The sequence below is a fragment of the Erpetoichthys calabaricus genome, chromosome 16 (assembly GCF_900747795.2).
Source record: "Erpetoichthys calabaricus chromosome 16, fErpCal1.3, whole genome shotgun sequence".
Classification (NCBI taxonomy): domain Eukaryota; kingdom Metazoa; phylum Chordata; class Cladistia; order Polypteriformes; family Polypteridae; genus Erpetoichthys; species Erpetoichthys calabaricus.
In genome coordinates this window covers 91596752-91620901 of record NC_041409.2, presented here as the reverse complement: position 1 = coordinate 91620901, position 24150 = coordinate 91596752, and the positions used below count along the sequence as shown (strand labels likewise).

At 42.4% G+C, this 24150-nt stretch overlaps 1 protein-coding gene across 3 annotated transcripts in view; it reads right to left on the bottom strand.

Moving 5' to 3' along the window:
* LOC114666370 (zinc finger protein 454-like) overlaps positions 1–24150 on the bottom strand; it is a 36134-nt gene that overhangs the window by 5552 nt on the left and 6432 nt on the right. The window contains exon 1 of one of the 3 annotated variants that reach the window (XM_028821201.2): positions 3964–4195. The exons of 1 other annotated variant lie outside the window; for it this stretch is intronic. The gene's annotated coding sequence lies outside the window, so the exon portion shown is untranslated. Of the gene's footprint in view, positions 1–3963; positions 4196–24150 lie in introns of those variants that run through there. One more of the 3 variants, XM_028821200.2, reaches the window with a different exon arrangement.

The window sequence follows — 24150 nt, the reverse complement described above, 5'->3', positions numbered from 1 at the left end:
GTGAGAAGATGAGGAAAAGCTGTCATTAAAGAAAATGTAGGGAGAGGTTAAAAAGTTAGTCGGTCATTGAGACCTGGAGAAATGTGTGACAGCAGGCCGAGGATGAGTTTAGCTTCTTCTGTTCTCATTATAAAAGTGTGAGAGGAGTCCATTTGGTCCATCAAGCTTGTCTGGTTAACAAGTACCTCACTTTTCAAAATCTCTCATCCAAATACTTTTAAAAGCTGCTAAGGTTTCTGCTGCAGCTACACAACTGTGTAGTTTGTTTCCAATTCCCATGACACTATATGTGAAGCAAGCTTTTCATCTTAATACTGATCCTATTTATTTCCAGTAGTGTTCGAATACATGATTGGGTGGACCGTGTGTGTGTGTGAATATGAGACAGCTTTGCAACGGATTGACAACAAGTATGACTCTTCTTTTTTGCCCAATGCTTCCAGAATAGGAAAGCAGGTTAAAGGAGAACTCCACTCAAAAAGGACACCTCATTTTATATGTTACTTACTTCATGAAACTTGTAGTGGTGGTGGAGAAAAAAATGCAATCTCATGTTTTCATGCAGAATGAAAAGAAAAACGTTTATGACATAACAGAAGCCAATAATGACCAGTAGCAAATGATTTGAAAAACATCCAGTTGATGGGGGGAGACTTAACGTTACTTGTGTTGCATAACAGACAGGACTCTTGACCCATGAATGAGGGGGAGAGGTGGGTCTTCAATTCAAACAGTCATTCTCACAAGGCTTTTCTGCTATAAAGTACATTGATTATTATGGAAGTATCTGTTTAACAATATTTTAACAAAAAAAAGCTTGTGTTTTTAATGTTTTGAGCATACGGCTGGATAACTGACTTGTGGATTATGCAACACGGGTAATGTGGGAATTTTTTTTTTCTTTTTTCCCCCCAATAGATGTTTTTCGCATTGTTTGCACTGGTCATTTACTGGCTTCTATCATATCTCTTTATTATATAAAAAAGTCCTTTGACGCAAGACGACTTTTTGGAAGAGAGATTTTTTCAAGTCTCGCGAGATAAGACTTTTGCCTTGAGATTTTCTCAAGTCACGCCCTCCTCTCAAACATTTTCAAACAAGACCATAGTCCTCTCCACTCTCATTCGTGTAAATGCTTTTGTCAGACACACTTCCTGCTCTCTCAGCTCTTATATATTTTAACATTTTCCTTACTTTAAGTTCCCAAATAAAGAAGACGTATTACATCCAAAACCTATTGAGGAATTTCATAACGAAACATAAAAAATGAGTACACGCGTCATCCTAGCATCAAGAATCGAGGAAGTCAAATGAATTAACGCCAAAAATGACGATTACACATCAAATTGGTTAAATGTGTCCAAAAATTTTGAACGGTTAAATGCGTATCAATAGACTATGCTGAAACAGTTGGTGGTGATTGTGCGGAAGATGAAAACAACTTACAATATCACGAAGAATATCTACAACCATTAAGAATCTCCGGTCTTACAACGCAAGGATGTATCCAAGAAAGGTAATGTAGTACATCTTCAGGCGATAACATTAGACACTAAAGGAGATCTTGATATGCCATTCGTATTAAAACGTTAACAGTTTACAGATAGAATAGCTTTTAAAAAGACAGTTAACAAATCTCAGAGCCAAACAATCGAAAAAGGCGTTTTATTTAATAGAGAGAAATAAATGAAATTCAATCACGGGCAGTTATACGTTACATTGATGCAAATGTAACAATTCCCATGAAAATAAAAATCTGTTTAAATTGTACATACGCGAGCGGCAGAACCGTGTAGCGCAGGCTGGGGGATGGCGAGCGAAGCCCCCTAGTCATAAACATTTTTTTCCTGTCCTTTCTGCATGAAAACACAATATTAAAAATGTTTCTCTGTCACCACTACAAACTACCTCTTGGGGTAATATAATATTTTTAAGTTGAGTATTCCTTTAATAAAAAAAGAACAGATGGTTGGATGACCTGTACTGTGCAAGGATGAAAAACAACTTCCAGTCACAGCAAAACAAACACCTGTACTCAGCCATTGAGATCTGCCACTTTGAATGAAAGAATCTTCTAAGTAAATCGTAATGAAACAATTTATCAATTAACAACTAATCAATAAATAATAATAAATTATCAATTAAATAAATTTTTAGTAAAAAGCCATCTCATTCTCAAACCTGCTCAATCCAGTACAGCTTTGTAGGCGTCTGGCGCCTATTCCAGCCACAATGGGAACAAGGCAGGAAACAGCCCTGGACAGGGCCTCAAGTCCATCACAGTGCTGACGTCCAATCACTTTCATGAAAAATCTTTTGCACTTTCTTAGTGTCTCGTCTATTGAATGGCTGTTGTTGTAATCACAAAGACTTTAAGATTCTGATGTGCGTCTTAGTCTGACTGTAGATTTAATTCTTTTTTTTTTATTCTGTTCAAGCGGATGTGTGCTGCTGCCAATGTGCTGATGTGTAGGGTTCAGCTCGTGATTTGGGCAGTGTGGTGTATTGCTTAAGGCTTTGGACCTCAAACCCTGTGGTTGCAAGTTCAAATTCACAACTAACACTGCGTGACCATAAACATGTCACTTCACCTGCCTGGGATCCAATTTGAAAAACAAAAGAAATGTCAGCAATTGTATCTTAAATGTTATAAGTCACACTGGATAAAGGCATCAGCCTAACAAGTCAATGTTTTGATACTTGCACCTTCTAATCATTCTTGTATGTCTTATAATTTACTTTGTAAGTCGCCTTGGATAAGTGCACCTGTTAAATAAACAAGTAATAAAAAGCCTGAATTAGCGGGCTAATTCCGGAGTGTTCATGATTTACTTAATGCAGTAGAAGTGCATAATAACCAAGAACATTTGCATTAGATATTTAATAAATCAAAATGCATGCTTCAATTTAAATATTCTCAATTGTTAATAGAAATATGTCATTTTTCACCTTCTGATAGAGGGTTAGATCCTTAGTAAAGGATCACAAATAACACAATTTTTATAATCGCGGACCTTGAAGTTGTCTAAAATGATACACTGCCTTATTATGTTTGAAATTGGACATTTTTAACCTTTTGAGAGTGGCTCTAAGAGGGCTAGGACAGCCGATAAAGAATCAGATATCAAAAAATATTTTTGTGATCAGCCCACTTGAAAACTCCACATGCCAATATTACCGATCCCCTTTTTTTTCCCCAAAGTTTTGTGAAAATGACTAACTTTGACCCCTCAAATCCCATTGGAAATGAACCCCTGGGGGTCTAATAATGTGAGATGCACAATTTCCAGTCCTTCTGCACATTTTTTGCTGAAGACACCTATTGCTTTACTTATTTTCAAAAGGGTGTCGTATACCGCTCAAAGTATGGTCCAGAAATGGGGGAATTTTCGATTCTGAAGGGCTAAAAATCGAGGGACGCCACTAAAAAGTTCACCATCTTGACTAACTAGACATCAAGGTGAGTCGAACGGTGTATCATATGTGGGGTACTGTGAGTCAGGAGGCGGCGGACAACAACAACAACAAAAAAAGAACAAACAAGTGATTTCAAAGCGTTCAGAAGTAATTCTTAAGTAACACAATAATAACAAGTCGGGGTCGGCATGCCAAGCTGCTTTACAGCCCTTTGTGGTCCCCACAGCCTGAAGCACACAAACCGAAAAAACAGAAACGACGGACTGTCTTGTTGGGTCTTAAACAATCCGAGACCGACACCATCGCTGTCACTCTGGACTCCGCACGAACATTACCCACGCCCACCTGAGCTTCTACCACCTGGGGGCGCACGCATGCACACTTCAGCCTCGCTGCTGAACTATTTTTCCACTGATAATCGCTTCTCAATTCAGCCTCCATGACTGCCCAATCCAAATATACGTGAGATGATGTCCTAGCAAGATTATCCCCGAACCCACGCGAAAGCCAACCCCTCCCCTTTAAAAGACGAACTTCGCCCCTTACCCCGTGCTGAACGCCGCGGTTACCCACCACTACCACCGCCCACTCTCACCCGCATGCTCACTCTCTCCGCCTCCTCGTTTTTTTCCCCCCGTTTTTTATTCACTTGCTCTTTCGGCATCCAGCGGACTGAACAATGGAATTTCCGGTTCCGTCGCCGCCCGCCTTTTTTGGGACGCGCGCCGACGGTACTACAGAAATAAGGCTCCGGTGGACCTGCATTGCCAAAAACGTCAAGCGGTCCGCGTGCGGGCGTTAACAAGTTACGTAACGGAGAAGACTTGCAGTAAGTGATGCCTTGAGAGGCTCACTCAGCTGAGGTGGGAGAAAGCCGTGTTGTTTTTTCCAGTTATCAAAGACTTTTTCTGAAAGCGACGGGAGCGAGAACCGCCGCCTGGTGGTTACTAAGAGCTCGCGGCGTTCTTGGTTACAGCGTGACGTCAAGCTTCCGGTTAGCAAGCTGCCGCGAAACTCAAACGGAATTCACAAACTGGGCTTCAGACGAGACGGGCGCAGCGGCGGACTGGAGTGGTTGGGCCGAACCGAGTCGAGCCCGCATGTGCCAGTTTCATGCTTACCTTAAGGTTTAAATAAAAGATGGTTTTATAAGGGGCACTGATGCCATAGTTTTAAACGCCATTGGGAAACTTGATTTATTCGAGGGGCTTGCCAGATGTTGTATGTACACTGCTAGATTAACGATGTACGCTCATAGCGACAGTTGTGTGTTAATTTGTTTGCTGAGCCGAACGGGCGCTACACTTTATTGAATTTAATTTTCCACAGTAGAATTTAATTTTCCCGGAATGAGGCAACTTAATTTTAATTAAATAGGCATCAGAATAAATTAATGGATGTACATGACTCAATGTCGCAAAATCCTAATAATCTTCCAGCAATGGGCAGTTCCGCTTATGGAGTTTTGTGCGTTTGCTCCTCTCAAATTAGACAGGTGTGTTTGCGGGGCTGACATCTTTGTTCCCACTGCGGCAGGAAAGTAACTTCTGACCCAATAACAGAAAAAGGGGATTCATGATAGACGGATAGTAAACCCGATGTGTTGTGCCCAGTGCTTCATCCTTCTCGTTTCTTAAGGGAAATCTGCGTGCTGCCAACAGACGCTGATCGATTCCTTAATGACGGCACTGTGGGCACCAGCTTTGGAGCCTTGTCATGGTCTCCCTGCTGCCAAGTGTTTTGTGGTCTCTTGATGTGTAAATTCGCTGCCTTCTGCTTTTCTCCCCTTTCGGCTAATGACGCGCCGTTTCCTGGATGTCTGCGCCAAAGACGTCATCAGGCAAGGCTGACTAGCGGCCATCCGTCCATTTAGGAGCCCATCGCCGGGGGCGGCAGATAAACAGCGGCCTGGCCGGTGCAGCCAAGTGCGATCGCGTATTGCGTTCTGTTATTCAAAACGGCCTGCCTCCAGATAATGTGTCTGGCTTCCTGGAAACATTGAAAAGCTCCGGACTATCGTAACCCTGACGTGCAGAAACTTAATTACATTAGAGTATTGTATCAACAAACACACCAGGAGGCCGGGCTACTTTCGAGGCTGTCTTGAGGTTTACCTGTGTCAATATTTGATGTGAAGAATGACGAAAAACTCGTAATCTTATAAAAATAAAATAAACAACTAAATCAAAGTTATACATTGACTTCGTGTGGGAAGCAGGATCAGGGTGGGGAAGAGGAAACGCAGAAGAACAATGTAGGGTGACCACGCTATGGAGGGGTACCATTCCATCACTGAATGTCACACACAATTTAATTTCTGTGACTTTTTCCAAAACTGGAACGCAAACTGGTTATGTGACTGGCTAAGGAGTCAGTAGTGGGATTAAACCAGCAACCTGCTTTAGGTCCCTCCATCTTTTAGGATGTGGTCGGAAAAGGGGCACTCCGATCTCGCCACCTGTTGAACATTTTGTGTTGCAGCCTTGTGGTAAAACCATTTCATTTCATTCCCCCAAATCAAACAACAACACTCAATAGCCCAGAATGACAAAACGAAGACAGGACTTTAGTGATGTTTGCAAATGTAATGATTAAAAAATAGCTGAAATATGCCATTGACACAAGTGTTCAGACCCTTCACACAGTATTTAGTTGAAGCTCCTTCAGAGTCTTCCTGGATTTGGGGATTTTCTGACATTCCTTTCGGCATGCATGTCCTCTCGAGCTCTATCCAGTTGGACGGAGGCTGTCAATGGAGAGGTATTGTCAGGTCTGTCCAGAGATGTTCAACTCCAGGCTCTGGCTGGGCCCCTCAAGGACATTCCCTGTGTTGTCTGTGCTTTGGAGTTAGTGTTGTCCTGTTGGAAGGTGACCCTTTGATGCAGTTGGGAGGTCCAGGTTTTCATGAAGGGTATCTCTGTACTTTGCTCCATTCAGCTTTCACTCAATGCTGTCTAGTCTCCCAGTCCCCGATGCTGCCACCACCATGCTTCGCCGTTGGACTGGTACTGCGCAGGTGATGAATGGATCCCGACTTTCTCCAAATGTGACACTTACAATTGGAGTCATTCTTGGTTTCATCAAATCATAGAATCTTGTTTCTCAGTGCAAACTCCAAGTGGGCTTCCATGTGTCGTTTACTGTCTAGCCACTCTGACATTAAACCCAGATCTGTGGAGTGTTCTGGAAATTCCTCCCTTTCTCCACCCAGCATCTCTGGTTCTTGGCCAGGGTCACCATTTTGGTTTCTTGGCCATTTCTCATACCAAGTCCTCTCTCCACAGATTGCACAGTTTGGCTGGGTGGTCAGCTCTAAGGAGAGTTGCGGTTATTCCAGACTTCATCCATTTTAGGAATATTGATGGCCACTGTGCTCTTTTTGGGAACCCCCAGATTTGACTGCAGTCCCTTGGTGTGACCCCAGATTTGACGGTTGTCCCTTGGTCTGTTTGTCTCAATATGTAGATGGAGCCTGGGTATGGAGTCTGCACATCTCGTTTTTTTCTCTAAGTACTGATCCTGGCAATTTCGTGGTGCCCCCAGATTAGCCCGTGTTGTATGGGGGGGCTCTGCACCTTCAGCTCTGGAATGGCTGCCCTAAATGAATGTGGTTTTAAGAGTCCTTTAAGAGTGCTTCAGCGGGTCCATCTGTTCAGGACATCCTGACATTTCCCTCAGATTACCGTCTCTGTTCCGGGGCTCAGGAGTACTGTACTGTATAAGCGCTTGTATCATACATTACGTTATTTTGTTCATTGTTTAGTATTTATTTTATTGTCTCTTATTCTCATTCTAAGCTTTTTGTTTCCTGTATTTATTAGGAGTTTCTGCTGTTTTTTTGTAACCAGCCTTCTGTATTTGATCTTTTTTTCCCTATTGCACATTTTGAATTTTTGTGAAGCACTTCAAGCATATAAAAGATACTTTATAAATACAATCCATCTACTCTACACTCTTAAATAATTATAATGGTCATACCCCCATAAGGGTCTGGTGCACTGTGGCTTGGGTGGCGAGATGTCCTGACCCAAACCCGAATAAGTGGCAGAAAATGGATGGACGGGCTCTAAAATGGTACGTTACTGGGCTGTGCGGTTCCTTGTTGAAGTTTTGCTGGACAAAGAACAGTTTCATGCTAGGAAGGGTTCTCTGGGCTTTGAAAAAGTGTCCTGTAGCATGTGGACAAGGCAGAAATCTTGAAGGTCTAGTAGGCTACCTAACAGGATACCAGCAGATGAAGAAAACCTGAACGTAAGCAGTGGGAGTCCTTTGGTGGTGTTTCACAAATTTATTAATTTACTGTAAGGAGCCTCTAAATCAGGGGTCTCCAACTCCAGTCCTGGAGAGCTACTGTGGCTGCAAGTTTTCATTCTAACTCTTTTCTTAATTAGTGACCAGTTTCTGCTGCTAATTAATTATTTCCCTTTATTTTAATGGACTTTTCTTGAGAATCTGACTGCTGAATTGATTCTTTGTTCCTTAAACGGCACCTAAACGTAAATTTGATGTGAAGCGAGCCAACAGATGAGCAACTAAGTTGGGGCCTCAAACTCAAACCAACTTCACTTCATTCAGTTTCTTAATTTGAAGTCAATTCTCATTGCTAATTAAACCTGTTATTTAATTCCATGGCGCTCATTCTGCCATGGCAGACATTTCCAAAACTAATAAATTTCTTTTTTAAGAGCGCTGTCAAAATGTTTTGTGGACCTGAGTAGATCAACATTACTGAGACCTTCAACTTTCTTTATTTTCAGTTATTGTATGATGGACGCAGGTTGTTGTTTATGTGTTGGTACATTTTGTGTCTTAATATTGTTTGGTACAGAGATAGATAGATAGATAGATAGATAGATAGATAGATAGATAGATAGATAGATAGATAGATAGATAGATAGATAGATAGATAGATGTGAAAGGCACTATATGATAGATAGATAGATAGATAGATAGATAGATAGATAGATAGATAGATAGATAGATAGATGTGAAAGGCACTATATAATAGATAGATAGATAGATAGATGTGAAAGGCACTATATGATAGATAGATAGATAGATAGATAGATAGATAGATAGATAGATAGATAGATAGATAGATGTGAAAGGCACTATATGATAGATAGATAGATAGATAGATAGATAGATAGATAGATAGATAGATAGATAGATAGATGTGAAAGGCACTATATAATAGATAGATAGATAGATAAATGTGAAAGGCACTATATGATAGATAGATAGATAGATAGATAGATAGATAGATAGATAGATAGATAGATAGATGTGAAAGGCACTATATGATAGATAGATAGATAGATAGATAGATAGATAGATAGATAGATGTGAAAGGCACTATATAATAGATAGATAGATAGATAGATAGATAGATAGATAGATAGATAGATGTGAAAGGCACTATATAATAGATAGATAGATAGATAAATGTGAAAGGCACTATATGATAGATAGATAGATAGATAGATAGATAGATAGATAGATAGATAGATAGATGTGAAAGGCACTATATGATAGATAGATAGATAGATAGATAGATAGATAGATAGATAGATAGATAGATAGATGTGAAAGGCACTATATGATAGATAGATGGATGTGAAAGGCACTATCTGATAGATAGATAGATAGATAGATAGATAGATGTGAAAGGCACTATATGATAGATAGATAGATAGATAGATGTGAAAGGCACTATATGACAGATAGATAGATAGATAGATGTGAAAGGCACTATATGATAGATAGATAGATAGATAGATAGATAGATAGATAGATAGATAGATAGATAGATAGATAGATAGATAGATGGATGTGAAAGGCACTATCTGATAGATAGATAGATGGATGTGAAAGGCACTATCTGATAGATAGATAGATAGATGTGAAAGGCACTATATGATAGATAGATAGATAGATAGATAGATAGATAGATAGATAGATAGATAGATAGATAGATAGATAGATAGATAGATGTGAAAGGCACTGACAGATAGATGTGAAAGGCACTATATGATAGATAGATAGACAGATAGATAGATAGATAGATAGATGTGAAAGGCACTATATGATAGATAGATAGATAGATAGATAGATAGATAGATAGATAGATAGATAGATAGATGTGAAAGGCACTATATGATAGATAGATAGATAGATAGATAGATAGATAGATATCTGATAGATAGAGATAGATAGATAGATAGATAGATAGATAGATAGATAGATAACTTTATTAATCCCCAAGGGGAAATTCACATACTCCAGCAGCAGCATACTGATTATTAAGGAAAAAAGAAATAATTAAGGAGCCTGAGTGTTAAGTTGTGCAACAATTAAAATTAAGGCAAAGAGTTAATTAGCAGCAAAATCTGGTCACTAATTAAGAAAAGGATTAGAATGAAAACCTGCAGCCAAAGTAGCTCTCCAGGGACCTCATGCATAACGCCGTGTGTAGAATTCACACTATAACATGATGTGCGGACAAAAGTGGAAATGTGCATACGCACAAAAAAATCCAGATGCATAAATCTGTGCAAACGCCACCTTCCACGTTCTTCCGCTCCATAAATCCCGGTCAGCGTGAAAAGTAATGCACGCGCCTGCTGTCCCGTCCCAACTCCTCCCAGAATTACGCCTCTTTGAATATGCAAATCAATATGAATAGCCCTTAAGCTCAGCGTTCTGTGAAAAGGCAATGGCAAAAGCACGGGGGGAATAGGAGAATTTCAGCGAATACCAAGTGGAGGCAAAGGAAAAACTTACAATTTGTTGGTTTAAACAGCGATATAAACAACAAAAGGAAGTTGATCGAGTGACATAGAGTGTCAGAGAAACTCGAAAGCTCAAGTTCACAAAGTCGCACAGTGCCCGAAATAAAAAATAAGTTGTCAGATATCAAAGTCGGCGTGAAAAGGCGAGTCGTGGCTCCCAGTCTGAGTGTCACATGAAAGCTTATTAGGGTACCGAGGAAAAAAAAAAAAAAAAAAAAAAAAAAAAAGGCACACAGTGGGGAAAAAAGTACGAAGTGTCAACTTTAACATCTAAATTTCCACTTTAATCACGTAGTTTATTTTGTCATTAAAGTAGAACATCATAAACTTTATCTTAAAATCATTTAATTTAGTTACGATGGGATTTGAGAAACTAGTAAAGTAGCACGTTAAATGCTTTGTTTTGTATTTGATCTTCTATGTGCTCTATGTGTGTGAATCACTATGTGCTTCCAGGCTTTCTCTTCCTCCAACAGGACACAGAATCCATTACATTCGTGATATTACAGCTCTCTGAATAATTAAAATACTGAGATGTATACGTGATATCATTTTCATGATGATAGGAGTTAAAGCATGTTATTAAACAAGGGAACACAGTGGCGCAGTGATTGTTCCTGTCTCACGCAAGATGCTTGCTGTGCCGTGCACAACCTTCGATGAAATAATTTATTACAGAAGTCCTGTCTCTTTCAAACGTACTAACCCCCCAATTCCTGTCCTTACTTTTCTTTCTCCAAATACCCAATCGCCACACAATCAGCTCAATAACAGACGTTAAGCCATCTATAAGCTTAGAACGCAGATTCTTCAAAACTTTTAAGGAACATTGAAATATCTTCATAGCACGTGTTTAATTATTCTATCCATCCAGTGTCGTGTCAGTCCCAGCAAGAATACAGCGCGAGGCAGGAACAATCCGTGAACAGAGCGCCAGCTCCTCGCTAGTGCTGCGACACCGTGTCCTCACATGTTTAATTATTAATAATATAGATTATTTAAATGAAGTTAAAGTTTTATCTGTATAATAAACATATTTTGCTGCATTTCATCTTAAAAATGATATCGTCATCATATGTAAATACGCACTTTATAAAATGGTTGTGCAATATTATAACTGTAGTGCAAGTTTACAGTGAGGTGATTGTACTTATAAGTAAACAGTTCTACAAGGAGCACTTGATGGACTGATTGAGTGCGTTTAGAGTTCTTGGGATGAAACTGTTTGTGAACTGCGAGGTCCGAGCAGGAAAGGCTCTCAAGTGTTTGTCGTATGAGAGCAGTTCAAATAGACAGCGTGGCTGAGGCAGCGTGTGCTTGATGCTGTATACCGATAATTCTCTTTCCAGTCAGCTGCTGTAGAGCTGTGATTCACACTCAGATACAATGATATAAATACTCCGAGTGGTGCAGCGAGTAATATGGAAAAAGATGATCTGCTGTGGCAACCCCTAATGGGAGCAGCTGAAAGAAGAAGAAGAAGGTGCAGTGAGAGTAACAACGCTAAAGCAGTTATGGTATTTGGAATAGTTTGACCATTCTGTGGACTATTATATTGTTACAGGTTAATTGCAATCAGATGCCTTAAACTAATAAACAATATGCAGTTAATTTCAGTGTATTTATAAAGCCGCGTCAGGGATGTGGATCTGAAAAAAAAACGTAACCACACAGGAACAGTAGCACTGCTTTGACGCTGGGTGCCGCCAGTCTTCTAAACCGAGCGGAGAACTTGCGTACGCCAGGGTATGAGCTACCGTGAAAATGTGCGTGGCTTTACGCCAAGTTTAGGTTTTATACATCGTGATTTGAACGTGCAAACGTTCTTACACAACATTTCCGTGCGTACGCACTGTTTATCCATGAGGCCCCAGGACTGGAGTTGGAGACCCCTGCTGTAAATAAATAAAGGGTCTTTCCGGAACCTTCATTTGGATGGATCTTTTGGGATCCAAAATTGGTTCCCCTATGGCATTGCTCTGAAGAACCGCTCATTCATTTTTAAAAGTGTAGTCCTGTGGTGTCAAACTCCAGACCTGGAGGGCCGCAGCGGCTGCAGGTTTTCTTTTTAACCATCTCCTTCATTAGTGACCAGTTTTTTCTGCTAATTAACTTCTTTTTCTGTAGTTTTAATTCACTTGACTCAGGCCCCTTAGTTGTTTCATTTTCCTTAATTAGCAGCCAAACAATAATGAGACACAAAACAAGAATCCACAAGACCAGCTCACACAATATCTGAATATAAACAAGGTGAAGGCCTCAGTAAGGCTGATCTCTCAGGTCACCAAAACATCTTGACGTGTTCTTAGGGAAAACAGAAAATCAACAGTTTTGGAAATGTCTGCTGTGGCAGAATGAGAGCAGCAACAAGCCATGGAATTAAATAGCAAGTTTAATTAACAGCAAGAATCGTCTTCTCATTAAGAAATTGTTTGGAACTTGAAGCCCCGATTTAGCTGGTCATCTGTCAGCTCGTTTCACATCTCATTTCTGTTTGGCTGCCATTCAATGAAGAAAAGAATCAATTCAGAGGACTGAATGTTTAAAAACAGGGCTAGTAAAATGAAGGGAAAAGGAGTTAATTAGCAGTGAAAAGTGTGAGAGTGAAAAGCTGCAGCCACTGCGGCCCTCCAGGACTGGAGTTGGACGCACATATTACCTCTAAACTGGCAGCGTGCAGATATGCAGCCCGTGATGGTGTTGTGCTCAATGTGGGACTGGACAGGGAGTTTAGAAAAGGAGCAGATGACCTGCTCTCAGACCTGCTGTCTAGTTGTGAGGGACTGATCCCACCGAGTACACCATGCTGCCTAGTAACTTAGATACAAGATTGTTTGACACCTCAAAATAGAAGTCAATCCATTAGGGTCACTTTACCTCTTAATTTCAGCACTACTATGATGCCAGTCATTTTTCTTGTACTCGAATCTGCTTCTGGTCAAGACTACTTACTGTTAAAGGTGCAATATAAGGCCTGACTGATACATCATTCAGTTTGGTGAGAAAAAACAGACCAACTTTCTGAAAAATTGAAATGACCACGAGAAGAAATGTCAAAACACACCAGAAACTGAGTTGGTGTAGAGAAACAGGGTCTATCTTTCGTCAGGCCAAACCCGAAATCAACGTTGAGAAGAGGAAAACAAAAACACCACAATAACACACAGAGGTTCCTCTGCGTTATCCGCAAACTCGGATGAGACGCGGGCTACCAACGCCCTATATGAGGTCAAGCGTCGTGACCTCGGCAAATGGGAGCCACGTCTTGGCGACAGAATTCACAAAATGGTGGCGCCTGTGCAAGCCAAGACGGCAATGGACAAATCTGCAAAATATTTATGATAAAGAAATGGAAAACAAGATTTGAAACTCTATATTGTGTGGCTATAACCTTAATGAAGCTCAAACAGGTAACACAAAACGTAACAATCGTACTCTGAGGAGTCATTCTGGTTTGGTGATGCGGTCTGTTACATTTACTTTGAGCAGAATTCAACAAATAATTTAAAATCCCAGCTCTTCTTAGAGAATTCCCAGACAAGAGATTTAAAACTCCCAGTGTGTCCTTGGTCTCACCCAGTGGGGGGGGGGGGGAATGGGGGGTAGCACCCGGGGGACATTCTTACAACATGTCCAAACACCTCAACTGTCTCCTCTCGATCCGGTGGACCAGCGACTCTACTCCGAGCTTCTCCCCCAATCACAGAGAATCAGCCCAGTGGCTCTGAGGTTAGGGATCTGGCATTCGGAAGGTTGCGGGTTCGAATCCCGTAAATGCCAATAGGGACTCTGCTCTGTTGGGCCCTTAGCCTGCAATTGCTGAGCGATTTGAGTAGTGAGAAAAGCGCTATATACAGTAAATGCAAAGAATTATTTATTATTATTATTACCAGCAAGCCTGCGATTCTCGAAAGAATCGCAAATCCAAGAATGGCAATCACTTTCTGTTCCATCCGATACTTGGAGGGATGAAATATCATGGAGGGTGGGTGCGTCATTTAATTAAATAAACATATTTGTACTAAAGTGGTTTCTTTTTGGAGCTTTGACTCATCTGGTTCTGGTGTTTCAGAAGCGCGTTGTAGGTGCCTTAGTTTATTGTTTTTATTCATCCAGTCTCTTTTTTGTTTTTCTATGGCTGTGTCGTCAGCGAGAAGTCGTTTGCTGACGGCGGCGGATTCACGTGCTGAAGTGACCATGGCGGCGGATCCGGGCATGGAAGGCCACATTACTAAACGAATGTGGTATATGCGGTGGTGTGGGCGGTCGTGTTCGGGTGGCTGTACAACCTGGCGTGCACGCTTTACCTCAGGTTTAGTTCACAGGTCGTAGCCATGGTAAAGTTTTCATTTAATTAAATAAACCTATTTGTACTAAAGCGGTTTCTTTGTGTGGGCGCCTTCGTTCATTGTTTTATCCATACAGGCTCGTTTACAGGTCACAGCCATACGGGTTCGTGTTTGTATTACTAATCGTTGAGCTCCTTCCATTTGGAGCCATGCCTCCTTTGCCTCTGCTGTGTCAGAAGCGTGTTGTGGGCGCGCTCGTTCATTGTGTTTATCCATACGGACTCGTTTTGTATTTCCGTTAGTTGAGCTCTTTCATTGTGGAGCCGTGACGTCTTTGCTTCTGGTGTGTCTGAAGCGCGTTGCAGGAGCCTCCGTGTATTGTTTTTATTCATGCGGTCTCGTCTTTGTTGTTCTGTGGCTGTGTCGTTAGGTAGACGTCGTTTACTGTTAGGAATCATAATTGAACATGCCACACAGACTGCTGGCACAGTGGATTAGAGCAGGTGTAGTTTACAGGTTGTGGTGTTTGGGCGCCACGCACTGACTCTGGGAACTACGGGCTCGGTTTTGTTGTATTACTAATCGTTGAGCTCTTTCCATTTGAAGCCGTGACTCCTTTAATATGCCACACTGACTGTTGGCACAGTGGATTAGAGCAAGTTTACTTTACAGGTTGTGTTGTTTGGGCGCCACCTACTGACTCTGGGAAGCCGCTGGGTTTGACTCTGGGGCGCAGTGCGCATGTGCGTCGGCCGTCCGTGCATAAATTAAACTGTGGTTTAGTAATATAGATTATTACTTGTGGTCTCACTCACAGCTCATGGCCATAGGTGAAGACGAGGGGTGTAGGGGGACCGGTAAACAAAGAGTTTCGTCACCACGGGCCGGTCTGCCACCACACTTCTCGTTCTCACGTTCCCCTTTTCCACCACTTGTGAACAAGATCCCGAGCTCCTTGAAGTAAGGGCAGTTGTTCTGAATTAGTTCACTCTCGTCTGATACAGGTTCACATCTCACCACCACACATGAATTTCAGCGAGACCAAGCAGGCCTCCAGAAAGTTAAGTTGACGCACCAAATATGGAAAGGAAGGTAAGTCACAAAGCTCTCACATCCACGGCGCCAGCCAGCAGACCTTCCACAGACTTTCCCCGTGTTGACAACAGAGCCGCCTATTCTGGTTTGTGGCCCAGTATCATCCACCACCACCGCCGCCGCCAGGCACCCGAGACTGGAAATGTTTTTGTCAGAGCTGCGTTCGGCCTGACCTTCGTCTTAAACCATGACATTCTTAGAAAGCCCTTTTCGCAGCGGCCTACGCGTCAGGGAATACCACTGGTCTGTGACGGGCTTCCCGGCTGCTTATTTTGATTCCAATAAACAATAACAGCAGCAGTCGGTACCAAACACTCACTGGACTCCATGCCAAAATGGCAACTCATGGTAGGAAACTATAAATCCAGACCTGACGCGGTGTGGTTCCTGAACATATTTAAGGGATTATTCTTTCTGTGAGTCAGAGAGTAATTTCAGAATTTCCTGTGTTGTCTGCAGTCTTCCAATTTGAAATTCACAATCGTCTAAGCAGCGTGAATATCAGATTTCACTTCAGATGACACCGGCCTGTTTGATCAGATAGATGTTCACGTTAAATTAAAAATAAAGTTCAAAAGCTTTGCTAAAAAAAACAATTTGTAACTAACCAGGAGGGCTGAACGTGGTAGCCTCCCACACCCGAGGAACACATTTTTTGTTACTATTTTAGACCAAACACTGCCAACCAACCCCTTTACTTACCTCCATGACATTCTGCTCAGCTCGTGGAGTTTGTTTTTCTTCACTTACTAAGCAAACAAGAGGGGATTCTGTCGAGTGTGGCTGCCGGAAAACGCCTGGAGACGTAAAGGAGAAAAGAAAGTTACATGCATGCTGAAGCTGAAGCTGAGTCGTCGATAGCAAATAACTGGGTGGGGGGGTATTGTGGCCCACATGTCACTAACACTCCATCTAGAGCAGGGGTCTCAAACTCAGGCCCTCTGCAGGTTTTCATTCCAACCCTTTTCTTAATTGGCGACCAGTTTTTGCTGCTAATTAACTCCTTTTCCATTCCTTTTAATGGACGTGTTTGTTAAGATTTGTTCCTCTCAGTTACTTCATTTCTTTCCTTAAATGGCCCCCAAACAGAAATGAAATGTGAAGTGAGGGAGCCGACAGAAGACCAACTAAGTCAGAGTCTCAAACTCCAACCAGTTGCTTAATTAGGCGCCGAGTCTGGCTGGTAATCTTTCACCATCTTACAGTCATGGCCGAAATTATTGGCACCCCTGGAATTTTCACACAAAATGCACCATTTCTCCCAGAAAATTGTTGCAATTACAAATGTTTTGGTATACAGTAATCCCTCCTTGATCACGGGGGTTGTGTTCCAGAACCCACCATGAAAGGTGAAAATCCGCGAAGTGGAAACCATATGTTCATATGGTTATTTTTATATATTTTAAGCCCTTATAAAAACTCTCCCACACTATTATAAATATTTCCCGCACAATTATACAGCATAAACCTTTTGTATTCTCTTAGATATTAGGTAAGATTCATTGAAATTATGTATGTAAACACAGTTTATTTACAGTAAAATCTAAATACAGTAATCCCTCACTTATCGCGGGAGATAGGTTCCAAGGCCGACCACGATAACTGAATTTCCGCGAAGTAGGGACACTATATTTATTTAATTATTTAATGTGTATTTGGACGTTTTTAAACCCTCCCTGTATTGTTTACAACCCACCCTTTACTCTATTAATAAACAGGGACAACTGCTAAGCAATATGAAATCGGTAGATAAGTTTACACTTACTGTATAGCGAAGTACACGTAGCAGCTTGTAGGCGGTCATGACGTCGTCGACCTTGTTGCAAAGATTCCTAAAGCAGATTCCATCCAGACTACCACCTTATCATGTTCACTTGCAACTCGTTTTGCACCCTGGTTAAAGGACACTGCGGCCGTAGATCTTATATGCTTTTCCTCCTTTTTAAATAAAAAGAATCGTGGACTCATTGATGCCGTAATGGTGTCCTGCAGCGGTGTAGCTGTTCCCTTCCTTCAACATATCCAAAACTTTTACCTTTTCTGCAATCATTTGTATCTTCTGTTGGCGCTTGGACACGGCCCCTGAAGCAGTAGCAGGAGCACGTTAATGCTGAATGAGTGAGATGAGACTTCCTGGTTAATGCAGCACTCCGTCGCTGAGCCAATCAGCAGCACACAGGAACTTAACTGCGTGCTCTGATTGGGTAGCTTCTCAGCCATCCGCCAATAGCATCTCTTGTATGAAATCAACTGGGCAAACCAACTTAGGAAGCAAATACCAGAAGTAAAAAGACCCATTGTCCGCAGAAACCCGCGAAGCAGCGAAAAATCCGCGTTATATATTTAGATATGCTTACATATAAAATCTGTGAAGTCGTGAATCCGCGAAAAGTGAACTGCGAAGTAGCGAGGGATTACTGTATTATTTTAACGATATCGAGCGTCTTCGATATCACATATGTTACAGCCATTACGACAGGCAGGCCACCAGCAATAAATACGTACAATGCAAGAAAAATTGTATACAGTAAAATGTGTGTACAGTGACACTAAACTATGTACATGTAATAAGTACTGTACATAGATAATTAATTATGGTTACTCACCAACAATGACACAACGACTTGTCCGATAACGATGAGTTTAATTTTACTGCACAACAAAGGATAGCGTTACAGCTCTTCTAAAGGAGCCTCTTCAGGCGACTGTGTAGCACCGCCGTTGTTCTTCTTCCATCACTCTTCAATCCAAATCCCTAAAGCAGATTCCATCCAGACTACTGCCTTATCACGTCCACTTGCAACTCGTTTTGCGCCCTGGTTAAAGGACACTGCGGCCGTAGATCTTATATGCTTTTCCTCCTTTTTAAATAAAAAAGAATCGTGGACTCATTGATGCCGTAATGGTGTCCTGCAGCGGTGTAGCTGTTCCCTTCCTTGAACATATCCAAAACTTTTACCTTTTCGGAAATCGTTAGCATCTTCTGTTGGCGCTTGGACACGGCCCCTGAAGCAGTAGCAGGAGCACGTTAATGCTGAATGAGTGAGACGAGACTTCCTGGTTAACGCAGCTGAATTGAATTCTGTGCTCCATCGCTGAGCCAATCAGCACACAGGAACTTAACTGTGTGCTCTGATTGGGTAGCTTCTCAGCCATCCACCAATAGCGTCCCTTGTATGAAATCAACTGGGCAAACCAACTGAGGAAGCAAATACCAGAAGTAAAAAGACCCATTGTCCGCAGAAACCCGCGAAGCAGCGAAAAATCCGCGTTATATATTTAGATATGCTTACATATAAAATCCACGATAGAGTGAAGCTGCAAAAGTCGAAGCGCGATATAGCGAGGGATTACTGTACGCATGTTTATTTCCTTTATGTGCATTGGAACAACACAAAAAAACAGAAAAAAGCCAAATCTGACATCATGTCACACAGAACTCCAAAAGCAGGCCAGACAAAATTATCGGCCCCCCTCTACTTAATATTTGGTTGCACGCCCTTTGGAAAAAATAACTGAAATCAAGCGCTTCCTATAACCATCAACACGCTTGTTACACCTCTCAACTGGAATTTCCGACCACTCTTCTTCTTTTACAAACTGCTCAAGGTCTCTCAGATTTGAAGGGCGCCTTCTCCCAACAGCGATTTTGAGATCTCTCCATAAGTGTTCAATCGGATTTAGATCCGGACTCATTGCTGGCCACTTCAGAACTCTCCAGCGCTTTGTCTTCAACCATTTCTGGGTGCTTTTAGAGGTATGTTTGGGGTCATCGTCCTGCTGGAACACCCATGACCTCTGACGCAGACCCAGCTTTCTGACACTGGGCCCTACACTGCACCCCAATATCTTTTGGTAGTCTTCAGATTTCATGATGCCTTGCACACAGTCAAGGCATCCAGTGCCAGAGGCAGCAAAACATCCCCAAAACATCTTAGAACCTCCACCATGTTTGACTGTAGGTACTTTTCTTCGTAGGCCTCATTCCGTTTTCTGTAAACAGTAGAATGATGAACTTTACCAAGAAGCTCTACCTCGGTCTCATCTGTCCACAAGACGTTCGCCCAGAAGGATTTTGGCTTCCTCAAGTACATTTTGGCAAACTCCAGTCTGGCTTTTTTATGTTTCTGTGTCAGCCGTGGGGTCCTCCTGGCTCTCCTGCCATAGCGTTTCATTTCGTTCAGATGTTGACGGATATGTTTGAGCTGACACTGTTGCACCCTGAGTCTGCAGAACAGCTTGAATATGTTTTGACGTTGATTGGGGTGGTTTATCCACCATTTGGACTATCCTTCATTGCAGTCTTTTATCAATTCTTCTCTTCCATCCACGTCCAGGGAGATTAGCTACAGTGCCATGTGTTGTGAACTTCTTGATTATGTTGCGCACAGTGGACAAAGGAACGTGAAGATCTCTGGAGATGGACTTGTAGCCTTGAGATTGTTGATATTTTTCCACGATTTCTGTTCTCAAGTCCTCAGACAATTCTCTGCTCTTCTTTCTGTTCTCCATGCTTAGTGTGGCACACTCAGACACACAGCAGAAAGGTTGAGTCAACTCTTCTCCATTTTAACTGGCTTCAGGTGTGATTGCTGTATTGCCAGCACCCGTTTCTTGCCACAGGTGAGTTCAAACGAGCCTCATATGCTTGAAATAATAAAACGATTTACCCACAACTTTGAAAGGGGGCCAATAATTTTGTCCGACCCATTTTTGGAGTTCTGTGTGACATGATGTCAGATTTGGCTTTTCTTCTCTGTTTTTTTGTGTTGTTCCAATGCACATAAAGGAAATAAACATGTATATACAAAAACATTTGTAATTGCAATAATTTTCTGGGAAAATTCCAGGGGTGCCGATAATTTCGGCCATGACAGCACACTGCTGTGATCACTGCCATTCCCCAACTCTCTGTGAATGGCACTCATGGCCATTGATCACATGGCCCACGGTTAGTCAATGCTGCTAGCTTCGGTCATTACACCAAGGTACTGTTGATAAGGTTGGAGAAACCTGCAGTCAACGGAAACTGAGGAAGTCACTTGGATGAGTGATGTGACGTATCTCCCTGTCCAGATGAACTGAATCAACTTTTTACAATTTCCTTACCTGGATTATTGAGCATCCATTGAGACATAATTATAAACTCGTTCTTTAATTCCATGGCTTGTTGCTGCTCTCATGGTGCAATGGCAGATATTTCTGAAATTGTTGATCTTCTCTTTTCTAACAGCACCGTTAAAATGTTTTGAGGACCTGAGAAGGTCGACGTTCTTGAGACCTTCATCCTTCTTTGTTTTCAGATATTGTGTGATGAACGCCAGTTGTTTTGGCTCATTTTGTATCTCGTTATTGTTTGGCTGCTAGTTAAGGAAAAAGAAACAATGAAGGGGTCTGAGTCTTCAAGAGCAACTCAATAAAATGAATTCAAAAGAAGTGAATTAGCAGCAACAACAGGTCACTCATTCAGAAAAGGGTGAGAATGAACACCTACAGCCACTGCGGCCCTCCAGGACCGGGGTTTGAGACCACTCATCTGGGGCGTCATCCTGCTCTGAATTTATTTTCAGAGAAAAAAAAAAAAAATCAATTCCCCCCAACCAAGATGGATGGGAGGATATCAAGTCAGGCTTTACTTACTTCCTCAGTCTTGGTCACCTACTCAAGTCCTCACGTCTGGAGCCTCCAGCTGTATCCTGTTCAGCCAAAATACATCGGACTTCCACTACAACTCGGAGTCCTGCCACGTGCAAACGTTCGCTGACGACACTGCTATGGTGGGCTGCATCAGGAGTGGGCAGGAGGAGGAGTATAGGAACCTAATCAATGACTTTGTTAAATGGTGCAACTCAAACCACCTACAACTGAACACCAGCAAAACCAAGGAGCTGGTGGTGGATTTTAGGAGGACCAGACCCCTCATGGACCCCGTGATCATCAGAGGTGACTGTGTGCAGAGGGTGCAGACCTATAAATACCTGGGAGTGCAGCTGGATGATAAATTAGACTGGACTGCCAATACTGATGCTCTGTGTAAGAGAGGACAGAGCCGACTATACTTCCTTAGAAGGCTGGCGTCCTTCAACATCTGCAATAAGATGCTGCAGATGTTCTATCAGACGGTTGTGGCGAGTGCCCTCTTCTACACAGTGGTGTGCTGGGTAGGCAGCATTAAGAAGAAGGACACCTCACACCTGGACAAACTGGTGAGGAAGGCAGGCTCTATTGTTGGCATGGAGCTGGACAGTTTAACATCTGTGGCAGAGCGACAGGCGCTCAGCAGGCTCCTGTCAATCATGGAGAATCCATGTGTGTGTGCCCTGCGATGGACTGGCACCCTGCCCGGGGTTTGTTTCCTGCCTTGTGCCCTGTGTTGGCTGGGATTGGCTCCAGCAGACCCCCGTGACCCTGTAGTTAGGATATAGTGGGTTGGATAATGGATGGATGGATGGATTGTAAGGTATAACAAGGTGGTAGAAATGAGACTTTCATTTTGGGGGGTGTGGGCTTGTTGATGCTCTCTGTTAAAACACCTCATGTCTTTTAGCCAATCAGAGCGAATGCAAGCTAGTGAACCAATCAGAGTTAAGCATTAATTCAGCACTGCAATGTGTCTTCAGTTATCTATAAATACATTTACTTTGACCGTTCTGTCACAGGCTGCTGTAATGGACAGTGTCGCCCTTTACAATGATAAACAAAAGATGCAATGGACAAGCCTCCTCCTGCCTGGTTCTTTGGGTTGATTTTTAACAGGTGTGTGTGTGTGTGTATATATATATATATATAAGTGGGTAGCGCTGCTGCCTCGCAGTTAGGAGACCCGGGTTTGCTTCCCAGGTCCTCCCTGCGTGGAGTTTGCATGTTCTCCCCGTGTCTGCGTGGGTTTCCTCCCACAGTCCAAAGACATGCAGGTTAGGTGGATTGGTGATTCTAAATTGGCCCTAGTGTGTGCTTGGTGTGTGGGTGTGTTTGTGTGTGTCCTGCGGTGGGTTGGCACCCTGCCCAGGATTGGTTCCTGCCTTGTGCCCTGTGTTGGCTGGGATTGGCTCCGGCAGACCCCCATGACCCTGTGTTCGGATTCAGTGGGTTGGAAAATGGATGGATGGATAAATATATATATATATACACGAAGGGAAGTCAAAAAGTAAAGGGATTTTTTCATTTCTCTTTTCAGAGTTTGGTAACACTGCTCGTATCCAGCGCTGAATGAGTGTAGTCGCCAACACTTCTATACAACGTGTAACTCTTATTCCCGCATTATTCGTTGGAGTGTAGCAGACCGTTAAACACGACAGCTCCATTGTCGATCTGCACCAAGGAGGAAATGAGGGCAGTGATTCGCTTTTTGTTTGCAGAAGGTGTTAAACCTGCGGACATTATTCGTCGAATGCAAGCACAGTATGGTGACAACTGTTTATCGCAAAGCAAGATCTACGAATGGAGAATGGATACAGTCCAGACCTGGCTCCGAGCGATTTTCATATGTTTGGACCATTAAAGGAAGCGCTAAGGGGAAGAAGATTTGCAAGTGATGAAGAAGTCATTGATGCGGTGCAAAATTGGTTGAAGATGCAACCGAAAAACTTTTTTTCCCCGACAGAATCAAAAAACTTATGAAACGTTGGGAAAAGTGCATTGAAGTCCAGGGAGGTTATGTAGAAAAATAAGGTATGTTTCACATTTCTATCATTAGAATAAATGTCCCTTTACTTTTTGACTTCCCCTCATATATATATATATATATATATATATATATATACACACTTTTTAATATAACAATTTGTACCACACTTGCCAAAGCGGCAACCAAAAAAACCACTGAAACACTTGTGTAATGTGTAATCTTGAACCGACCAACCAGCACTCCAACAAATAAACACTTGAGATAAGGCGCTGGGTAGACAAATCAATTCAAGTATCGTGAAACCCATTTTCATCACGCTTTTCCATGACAATGGAGCTGGAGCTTCCCTGCCTTTCTTTCTACTGTTCAGCGAGTTACACACAAATGTTGACGCACGCCGACTGGGAATTCACCAGGGCCACCTGCTAGTCAATGGGCCCCTCCACAGCTTGAATTCATGGGGATGTGGACTTGCGGTGTCAAAGTCATGTCATCATTAAGGAGCCACAGACACATGCAGTAAGTGACCAAGTCGCGTGCTAAGCTGTAGGACCTTCAAAACTCAACTCGAGGTTCTTTTGAAGGAATTGAGCGGAGAGGACTGCTGAGCTTTGTTGGGTTGAATGGCCTGCTCTCGTCCAGATTGTTCTCATCACAGCAATACCAGGCCAGGTGTCCCACAGCCGACGATGGATTTCAGACATGAACAGGCCACTCCACCACACCACCTAACGCTCGACTGCATGGAGAGCTGGTGATTTCTGTAGGCTACTGCATTAAGGTGAATTTACCTTCCACGTTCCTGGAACCGTCACAGGACTTGCTCCTTATGGGATGGAGCTGAAAAAGCCAAAGCACAGACAGGCACACTGCTGCCTCATAACTTCTGGGATAGAAAGAGGCGTGTGAAGAAGACTGAGCCTTCATCGCA